General features: G+C 32.9%; 1 long non-coding RNA gene across 1 annotated transcript; it reads right to left on the bottom strand.

Annotated features, from left to right (window-relative positions):
• Positions 1-895: 895 nt before the first annotated feature.
• On the bottom strand, positions 896-4,255 carry LOC120086074. Its single transcript, XR_005484141.1, has 2 exons — positions 2,507-4,255; positions 896-1,676 (listed from the first exon to the last, which is right to left on the bottom strand). It is a non-coding gene; the product is annotated as an uncharacterized LOC120086074 (long non-coding RNA).
• Positions 4,256-11,682: the final 7,427 nt, after the last annotated feature.

Raw genomic sequence — 11,682 nt, 5'->3', positions numbered from 1 at the left:
CCTAAAGACATTTTTAAGGACATTTCTAGAGACGATTAGGTCGAATTGCTGGCCAAGTTTCATCATATTCAACCGCCTTTCTACATCTTTGATTGGTTTTTCAAATATGCTAGACTAGGTACATTTTTCTTAGAATTATTTGTATGTTTAAATTATTGCAGGATTTATAGTTAATTTATTGAATTGTTGTGAATTATTTGGGATGATTTGATTTAATTTTAATAGATTTTTTCTGAATTGATCTAACAAATTGATTTATTGAAATACTTGCTTGCAAATTGTCATAGCCTAGGTAAAAAAAAAATTGATTGATTTAGTTGCACAAATTAGGATCGCATCTGTAAGTCTAGACTTTTTTTGTTACCAAATTCATGTATGCCCTTATTTAATCATTCCCAATTAATCATGCTATAAAATATGGTTATCCAATTTGTAGTATATCTCAACAATTGACCCTTTCACAATGCAATTCGATTTTAACTTGTATTTCACTAAGAAAGATTGAATTCAGACTAATTAGATCTAATATCGAATTTGAATAATTGAGTTACTAGATTTTCTAATAAGTCGAAGGTTCATAGATTTAGTACAATTCATTAGTGCCTAATGATACAATTGTTTCTTTACATTGCATATAAATTTTAGTTGTTGTTTCCACAAATCCAATCAAACTCTCGTCACATGAAATTCTCTAATTAACCTGACTAGTCATCAATTTCCTTGCAAATTCGACACTGTTCTTACTACTTTATTGTGTTTGTGGATATTTAGTTATGATCGGTAATTTTATTTCATTGTTTGAGTTAGTGAGTATGTTCGACAACGTTTCGGTTAATTTTGAACCTTAAACAGTAATGTCAAAAAATGTAAGAGTTAAATATTTAATTCGTCTATGGAATTTAAACTATCAGTCTTATTAAATAAATAATAAATTAAAGTCACATTAGAAATTTCTGTTACACAAAGCATGTCTACATGGCAGACAATAAATAGATATGAAATATGCACCTGATTGAAAATCTATAAAATTTGTTATGGAGATTTTGTTTGAAACTTTAAGTGATTCCAAAATTGCATAAATATTCATAAATAGATTGAACTATCAATTTTGTTCATCACCGTTTTCCTCGGGAACGAGAAGGGCTTAAATCACTCAGACATATCGATGTGCTTAAAAATGAGAAAAACTTGGATACTGTCTACGAATCCAGAACTGTTTAATAAGAAATTATGATGTGATAATTTTTTTTTTGTAAAATGATCTCTCTCTTTTTCTTTTTTTCTTTTTAAAAAATTTATGTGCAGCTATGAGAGAGGTCGAACATTTGGATCTTCGCTACTCCTGATTCAAAGCCCACCCTAAAGTTTAGGAATTTTGTATAGTGCACCGAAACAAAGTAAAGTAAAGTTGAAGGGAAATGAATGGATGAGAAACAACGAGGCCATTGCCTTATTAACCCCGACGTTTGCACAAACTACCCAAACTAAACTAAACTTAATCGATTATTCATACCCTAAAGGGTAGGAGTTTAGGAATTACAAAGTGTACATAGGTGATCGAAGAGCCGTGTCCCATCAGTACAAAGCTCATCCAAGGGCCCAAAATCAGGCCCACACCCACGATGCTGTGTTCTATCAAGCCATACCCCGGCCTTACTCGTGCCACAGTTTCGTTACTGTAGAAAGGAATATTTTACTATAATTGGGATATATATAATCTCTACTACTTTTGTTTTTGTATCTCTCTCACTAAACTCTTTGTACCCAAATTCCCAAAACTAAGAGAGAAAAAAATGTCATTTCAAATTCACTTCATAAAATCTGCCCCTCTAAAGTTTGATTTAATTTGTCACAAACATTTTTTTTTTTTTTTTGCTTCTTTTTTAAAATATTATTATTCTTATTATTTGCTTGTAAGCAATTCACCAGAACGTATCTTCACTAAAAAGGCCGCTCCTAATTTTTTTTTCTAAAAAAAAAAGTTGAAATAATTATCCACCATAGTTGGCATCTTTCAAACGGTATGTATTTAGCTTCTAATTGGTTCATGCAAAAATTAGTAAATTTTAATCTTAAAAAGACATTAACAAACTTTAATCTTACAACTATAATTTACTTTTTCAAATAAGACCGACTTATAATAAAAACATTCTTACCAATACACATTTTTTATTAAAAAAAAATCACTATTTATCATAGCAACGGAAAGATACCTGGTTCCATTATTACCCTTACCCTTCAGTGAAATGAACAAAAAATGCTAGCCTTGAATAGAAACGACTTTGAGTATCTTTGGAATAAATTTCCAGCGATTAATTTAAAAAAATAAGTTATTTTAGAAAAAAATCGAATATTTGACAATCATTCAAAATAATTTTCAAGTGTATTTTAATCAACTTTTACCAAAAATATTTAAATAAAAATGAGTTTTTTTTAAAAAAAATATAGAACCCTGTGTATTATTGAAATGAAAAAAGAAAAAGCTTCAAATATATAGCTGACTAACCTTCATTAGATTCCGCCATTTCTTTTCGCTGAGCTCCTTACATTTTTGGATTTACTTCTGTCGCCACAGCTGATCAGATTCCAGGATGACAACGAAAGGTCCTACTACAAAAATTACTTGGACAAAATTTGATTGATAAAATTTAACATTTTTAAAATAGCGAAATAGGAGGATTCTGTTAGAAACAGTTAGCCAAAATTAATGGTAAAACTAGTGTAATGAGATACAAAATGCAAGGGTGAACATTGCGCATAAAATCGAATAAAAAAGAAATTGATAAAAATTTATGCAACTCTGTTCCTCTGCAAAACAGAAAAGAGTTGGTATTTTCCATATAAAAATCAAGCTACACCTATAAATAAGGACATATCTAGTTTCCAACCTGAAGCAATACAGTACGGAACTTCCCAAGATGAAGAAAAAGATTAATAACCACTAAGAAAGAGACAAACAAAAAGTGATTTTCAAAAATGGAAAAATGAGAGAAACTTTTAACACAAAGTAGCAAAATTTTAATCTTTTCACCGACAGAAGCCTATCGCGCCGATAGACACCGACAGAAGCCTATCAAATTCCCCCCAAAAACTATGACTCTATATACTCTGTGTGTTGTTGATCAAACAGATAGATTCCAAGTCGAGCATTTCAAAAGAGAAGAAAAAAGGCCTTAACGGTTTCCTTAAATGCCTATCAAAGAGAGTAACAACGGGAAATTTGGAATGGATAGTGGATAAGCATCTTCAGAAAGATGCACAGGAAAAAAGTTACTACATATGGAGAATAAAAAGTACAGTTTACTGAGCTCGGTTGGAAAAGGAACACGAAAAGATTCGACGACGGTGTAGTGCCAGACTGCAAAGTACTTGGATAAAGAAGATGCTAAAAGCAACCGGGAAAAGAACAGAGATTAAAAAAAATAACAATAACAAGAAACAACCAAAATGAATCATTGTTAATGGAATTTTACTCGAAACGCACTGTGAATCCATGGAATAATTGCAAAATGGAAGAATCAAGAAAAGCGAATGACGCAAACGTGGACCACAGTAAACGCACTGCACAAACAACGATTTATTCAAATTGACTGAAATCACTTTTAGTTCTATTACTATTTACTTTTCGAACAGAGAGATCATCAGATCAGGCTATAGCATAAACCGATTCTGTTTCTGCCAAATTAAACCTCAAAATTGATAAATCATCGACAAAGTAATAACTAATCAGATATTCGTACAAAACAATTAAGTCATATAAACACGCATTGATTCACCAACAACATAACGTCAAAAGATTGATAAAATCCAGAGCACAGAAATGAATTAAACCTTCGAAATTCGATAACAAAGCTCCTAGAGGTGGATTTTCCAGATCTTAATAGTAAATTACAGGAAGGAAAACAATCCAAACCTTGAAGAAACTACATCAGGTAAAAGATGCTAGATCCATGCAATCTTCATCGCGGTCTCGGATTCAGTTGATGCAAGGCGGGATCCAATTCGCTCGATTATATAAATTCCCACTAATAACAGAGGAAATTGAAAGAAACAACAACATCAAGATAAAAAGGAACAAGAAGCGAAGCAGTTCCCGACCTGCACCAAGCGAATTAGAGACCGCCGATGACTGAACCAAAAAATCGCCACCACCATGAGAGAGAGATGAAGAACAAAAGAAAGAAAGAGAGAGAAATAAATGGTTAGGCATTTAAGGCTAATGGAACCCTATCGAGGAGTAGGGGAGGTGATTGCGTGATGCGAGGGTTATATATAGCGAGCACAAACCAGTGTGATTAGAACACGTGGCAAGACTGATTTTCGGATCGGTGACGATTTCAATTTCAAGCGGCGCATGGTGCAGTCGTTTAAATTAAAAAATAAAAAATAATTTCAAACCAAGCGGGGGCCTCTCTTCCGCGTGAGGGGTTAAATAAAAAGGCATGGATTTCTATTTAATTACTAAAATGCCATATCAGCGTTTTGGCAGAGGTCACAGTAAATGCACGTGCGTTTTTTTGTTGCCACTTGCCGTCTCTCTGTAATTATACCCGGGGGGGGAGCTGGAGCTTCAGCATAAAAAGGGCATTCAACTAATAATAATAAATAATATTGTATTAAATTATTAGTTTTTAGTTTAATTATAAATTTAGTTTTAAAAGAGACTTTTTTTTAAAAAATAGTAATAATAAGTCACAATTTAATTCTTATAGTTCTTTTTAGTACCAAACAAAATATTCAAATTAGGACTTTTGAATAACTAACACATTTATATGTCAGTTGGACTATGTTCTCTCTTGCAATTTAATTTTGAAACTAAAATTTAGTCTTTATAATATAATAAAATCTCATAAATACTTTATTAATTTATAAATTAAGTATGTTGTAACTATTTTTAAAATTATTCGTGGTAACTAACCATCTATGTGGCAATGAAGCGAGTTTTGACTTTTGTGTACTTAACTAACAGTACTTTGAGTTAAGGGAGAAATTTACGATAACGTATTGTACATATTCTTTACGTTCGACATTTGACACGTTTGTTCACACGAGATTTCAAGAGAAATTCATTTCGTGAAACTTGAACTTTGTATTTATATTAATTTTGTAGAAAATGAGTACATTATCTGATACAATTGCTTTTAAAATAAATTATAATCTTTAAGCTGGTTGGTCTCTTAAACGATCAACCTTTGGGCATGTTGATCTTCTTGGACGCTTGTTGATCTTCTTGGAAGTTGGTGTTGATGTTGAGGTTGGTTTGATGCGATGTGGTTCGATCTATAGTATTTGATCTTCTAATTCTCTCTTGGTTGGGTGGATATGTTCGACTTGAAAAAGAAAAGCACTGAACGTTCTTGAAATAGAAGTCTTTGAACATTGTTCTATTTCTTGGAACATTGTTGATGAATTCTCTCTGGGCTCTCTAAATGTAGAATTGCTTGTATCTTCAAAGGACTTAGACAACAGGTATGGTTCAGGTATGGTTCGCTTCAGGAGTTAAGGAGTCTTCTAATTGTAGAGATTTCGAATTGCTGATCTCTCGAAATGAGGAGAGCTTCTCTATTTATAGAGTTCATAGGTGGGCTTCTTGGGCTTGGGCTTGGTTGGTTCATGTACCTGGCTTTTGGGCCCAATTAGTTGGATTTGGGTTTGATTTGACATTTCGGTCAAATTTAGTCCATTTTTTGGTTACTTTAACCCATATAATAATATCAAATTGGGTCAAATTAATGATTCAACGGTCATAATGAAACCACATTGCATCATCGGAATTTGTACTTCAATTTGGGACACATGGCGACTTCTAATTAGTCCAAAATTTAATTATTTGGAATTTTATCATTAATTTGGTAAATGACGTGGCAATTGTGATTGGTCCAAAATTTCTTGTTAAACAACGTTAATATATACATTCTTAGTAAATTGAGGGTGGAGATTTGAACCACGAATCTTTTAATCATCCTCGACGTTTTATTTTATTTTATGGATCACGTAATAATTAAATATTTATTTTGTGATATACAATTAATGAACGTAGTAATAGTTTTGTTTTTAATACTACTATAGTATAATTTTGTCCGTAGATTAAGTAGCTAGCTTGATAAAAAGTTGAGTTGCATTCATAATTAATTCGGATGCGTCTTTAATTAATAGACCCCGATTTATTTTATTTTATTGGGAGCAATAATGGATCTCATATTAGCATCAAATTGAAATTTTAAAAATCTTATATATAAAATTACAGGTATTTTATAATAACATGCCAATATTAATTTAATTCAATTAATATATAGTATCTACAAATGACTAAGAAGTATGTTGTTCAAATTATCCACAATTCAATTATGATTAAACTAGAACAAAAAATTATATGTGTGTGTGTGTAAGGCATTGTTGTAAAAAATCTTTTTAAATTCTATACTCGATTAATTGGATGATTAACATTATTGTGACAAGCCAAAATGAGTTTAGATCAATGATATTGACATGTATTCAGACTTAGATTTAATTTCTTCACCTCTATCGTTATTGTATTAAAAAAAACATTATTGTAACAAAACTTACACCTATTATTGAGTTTACCATTAACTAACTTGTATTTAAGCTCTTTAAAAAATAAAAAGAAAAAAGAACTTTTTATGCGAGTTTTTAAATGCAAATAAATGTTGATCTTCGAGATTATAAATTGTAATCAAATTATAAAAAAAATGTTAATTAAATATAGCTCAATTGATAAAACCAAATATTATTTCATAAGTTGATAGTTTAATTCCATGTTTAGAGTACGGTCAAACATAAAAAATGTGTGGTCTTCAATCTTTTTTTCTCACCATTGCAAGGTAACAAATGTTTTGTTTGTCTATCCATTAAACTTGTATGTATATATATATATATATGTATGTATGTGTGTTTGTATTTTTTCTTTTTCTTTGGTACCATTGTAAAAAAGAACATAAGAGAACTCATTGTTTTATACTCATAGGATCATTTGGTTGGAGAATATTATATACGGAAATTAACATGAAAATTTAAATCTCATGTTTATTTCACAGTTTTTAGCTCTTTATCTAGTAATAAGTTTTCAAACATCATAATTTTTCACATATAAGGGGTGTTTGACCCACCAACTTTTGTTGATTTGAGTTGGTATAATATAACAACTCATTGTTTGGCCTACCAACTTTAAATGTTGGTGGAGTTGAGTTGGTATATTTTACTAACTCACCCAACTCTTCCTTATTCCCATGTTTTCAATGGCTCCACCCATCGACCACTGTCACACTCCGAGAACAAACTTCGGGCTCCGACAACCACCTCCGATGACAGACTCCGGTGACCAACACTAAGCTCTGACATCCGATGACAATTTCGGTAACCAACTCTGAGCTCCGACAACTACCTCCGATGACAATTCCATCAACGAAATCCATAATCTGACAACCACATTCGATGATAGCTCCGACACCAACTCCAAGCTCCGACAACCACATACAATGACCCAACTCCGACAACCACCTTTACGCTACCAATTCCGACGACCAATTGGCTCCGACAACAAACCCCGATGACCAACTCCAACAACCACCTTTGTAGGCTCCGACTACCACCTCCAACTACAAACTCCAATAAAAATCACCTTTGATGATCACCTTTGAGTGAGCAACTCTGATGACCAACTTGAGGCTTCAATAATCGACGACAAACTCCGACAACCAACTCTAATACCATATTCATGCGACTAACTTCGGGCTCGACAGTCAACTCCGACTATAATCTCTAGTAAAAATCATCTTCGATAATCACTTTCGCTCGACCAACTCCGGGATTCAAAAACCACCTTTGATGATAAACTTCGACAATCAACTCCAATATACCTTCATGTGACCACTTCAGACTTCGACAACCACCTCCGACTACAAAACTCCAGCAAAAATCATCTTCAATAATCAATTTCGATAGCCACTTCTGACTAGTATAAGACTAATGACTATTAAAGTATGTTGTAGGGTTGTTGATTATATAATATATAAAAAATAATTTGTCTACATTAAGTGTAATATTTATATGTAATGAATTCACATATCAAATGAGTGTTAAGAATATTTAGACGAAAAGTATGTAACATATAACAAAATAAACCATAAAATGAAAAAGAAAAAAAAATCTTGAAACATTTTTCAGTGAGAATGAGTGAAAAATAAAGAGTTATTCTCTAATGATCCTCCAAATTTAGAGGAAATGAAAGTGAAACTATTAGAAGATGTGGTGACATTCCATTGACTGTTAAGATGTGGTGACATTCCTATTGTTGCTCTATATTAAAAATATAGAGCAACAATAGGAAGAAAAAAAAATGATGATAATTAAATTAATGGAAAAAAAAATAGCTAGAATCAAAAGTTTTGATTTCACTTTAATTTATCATTTAATTTATTTATATTTCTAAAAGAAATGTAATGAGTTGATTATTGTTCATTGCCCAAAAAAGAGAGAGAGAAAAAAAATTCTTTAAAATTTAAAAAAAGAAATTGCAATCCATATTTTATTCAAACAAATATGCGTAGAATTATTGAATAAAAAAGTTTTAAACAAAAATAGCAATTATAAAAACATATTATTTATAATTCAAAAAAATGTATCAGATACTCAAACATATGAACTCAACTCTGCACTCCAAACACAAACACGTGAATTCCACAGACATATAAACTCTAGACATCCTATCTCAATTCATGAAAGATTTTTTGTTATAACAGTTTTCTATTTTTAGCTTTCTGTTTCCACTTTGCTGAATTGTAGTAAGAGTGGGTTGCTATTTTTTCTCCTTTATTTTCGTGGATGTAGTTTAGCTACTATTTAAGCTTAGCAGCATTATCAATAAAAGACAGTTTGTTGTGCAATTTTTTTGTTCTCAACATTCTGGTATCAGAGCTAAGGTGGTTTTGATTTTTCAAAGCAGCAATCTTTGAAACTTTGCAGCAAAATGACTATGGAAGCAAATAAGAATGAAGGAAGTTTTGTACAGCCGGCAATTCCACGTTTCGATGGTGATTATGATCATTGGAGCATGTTGATGGAAAACTTCCTTCGATCCAAGGAATACTGGGAGTTGGTCGAACCTGGATATGTTGAACCAGCTAGCGAATTGTTGCAAACAGAAGCCTAGCGAAAGAAAATGATGAGATGAAGCTGAAAGACTTGAAAGTAAAGAATTATCTCTTTCAAGCCATTGATCGTACAGTTTTAGAAACCATTCTCAAGAAGAACACTTCTAAAGAAATATAGAATGCAATGAAGAAAAAGTTTGAAGGCAATGCAAGGGTCAAGAGGTCTCATCTACAAGCTCTTCGTAGAGACTTTGAAATTCTTGAGATGAAGTCAGGTGAAGGAGTGATAAAATACTTCTCCAGAGTCATGACGGTGGCAAATAAGATGCGGATTTATGGAGAAGATATGCAAGATGTGAAAGTGGTCGAAAAAATTATACGCTCTTTAACAAAAAAGTTTAACTATATCGTTTGTTCTATTGAAGAGTCAAAGGATATCGATACTCTCACTATTGATGAGTTGAAAAGTTTTTTTATAGTACATGAACAAAATTTTCAGCGACGAAGCGGAGAGGAGCAAGCCTTGAAGGTGACGAATGATGAAGGAAGAGGTCGAGGTCGAAGCAGCTACAAAGGAAGAGGAAGAAGAAGGGGTCGAGCAAATTTCAACAAAGCAAATGTGCAGTGTTACCGATGCCAAAAACTTGGGCATTACTAATATGAGTGTCCTGAAAATAAAGAAGCAAACTATGCCGAAATAGATGAAGAAGAAGAAATGCTTCTAATGTCCTATGAGGAATTGCATGGAGTCAAAAGAGAAGATACATGGTTTCTTGATTCCGGGTGTTCTAATCATATGTGTGGTGATCGATCCATGTTTAGTGAGCTCAATGAAGATTTCTAACATTCAGTGAAGTTGGGAAACAACACTAAAATGGATGTGATAGGCAAAGGAAATGTGAAGTTGTTTTTTAATGGAGTTAATCATGTTGTTACTGAGGTATATTACATTCCAGAATTGAGTAACAATCTCTTGAGTATAGGACAATTGCAAGAAAAAGGTTTGACTATTTTGATCAAGGGAGGGGAATGCAAAATATTTCATCCAAAGAAAGGCTTAATTATTCAAACAAAAATGAGCAACAACATGATGTTTATTTTGCTAACCCAAACTTCTTCTCAAACACAAGTTGATCAGTGCCTTCAAACAAAAGCTGAAGCTGAAAGTTTATCTCATATTTGGCATCAACGATATGGACATTTGAGTTACAAAGATTTGAGAACTCTACAGTGCAAAAACATGGTATATGGGCTTCCTCAATTTAGTGCCTCAAATGCTACATGCACTGATTGTATCAAAGGGAAACAACATCGAGATCCCTTTCCAAAAAGGAGCACTTGGAGAGCAACACAAAAGCTAGAACTTATTCATGCAGATATTTGTGGCCCAATCACCCCTACATCTAATAGCAACAAAAGGTACATTCTGTTGTTTATTGATGATTATAGCAGAAAAGCATGGGTATATTTTTTGGTAGAAAAGTCAGAATCTTTTAACTATTTCAAATACTTTAAGTCCTTGGTTGAGAAAGAAGTTGAGTTGCCTATTAAGTGTTTACGCACCGATAGAGGAGGAGAATTTAATTCAGTTGAGTTCAATGATTTTTGCAAACAAAATGGGATCAAAAGGCAATTAACGACCATCTATACTCCGCAACAGAATGGTGTAGCGGAAAGGAAAAACAGAACGATAATGAACTTGGTTCGTTCAATGCTATCGGAGAAAAATATACCCAAAACCTTTTGGTCGGAAGCAGTAAATTGGACCATCTATGTCTTAAATAGATGTCCTACCTTGGTGGTCAAGATATCACACTAGAGGAGGCTGGAGTGGGATAAAACCTTCAGTAGATCATTTTCAGGTTTTTGGATGTGTAGCACATGCACATGTTCTAGATGCAAAAAGAACCAAATTAGATAATAAAAGCATTTTTTGTGTGTTATTGGGAGTTAATGAGGAGTCAAGAGGTTACAGACTATATGATCCTGTCGGTGGAAAGGTTTTTGTGAGTAGAGATGTAATTTTTGAGGAAGAAAAACAATGGGATTGTGATGCAAAACAAATAGTAGCAGTACACTTAGATTTGGGTGATGGTGATGATGCAGATGAGGAAAAAAATGTGAGTGAAAATGAACTTAATAGTGATAAAGAAGATGGAGTTAGGGAGGAGGATCACATTTTTGGTGATGGTGGGCAAAATGTGAGGAATTTAAGGGAATCTCGTGAGAGACGTCTTCCTACATGGATGAATGATTATATTAGTGGAGAAGGTCTTTCAGAGGATGAAGCTCATATGGCACCAGGGATATCAACTGATCCATTGTATTTTGAAGATGCTATACAAGATGGAAATTGGAGGCTGGCCATGGACAATGAAATCAGATCCATTGAGAAGAACAAAACGTGGACACTTGTTGAACTAACAATTGGAGCTAAAAGGATTGGAGTAAAGTGGGTCTACAAAATCAAATACAATGAGCACGGAAAAATTGATAAGTACAAGGCTCGATTGGTTGCTAAAGGTTACTCTCAGCAATATGGAGTAGACTACACAGAAGTTTTTCCACCAGT

This window comes from Benincasa hispida, chromosome 9 (genome assembly GCF_009727055.1).
Source record: "Benincasa hispida cultivar B227 chromosome 9, ASM972705v1, whole genome shotgun sequence".
NCBI classification, from domain to species: Eukaryota; Viridiplantae; Streptophyta; class Magnoliopsida; order Cucurbitales; family Cucurbitaceae; genus Benincasa; species Benincasa hispida.
The sequence above is the reverse complement of the archived record's forward strand: the minus strand, read 5'-3'. Positions and strand labels throughout refer to the sequence as shown.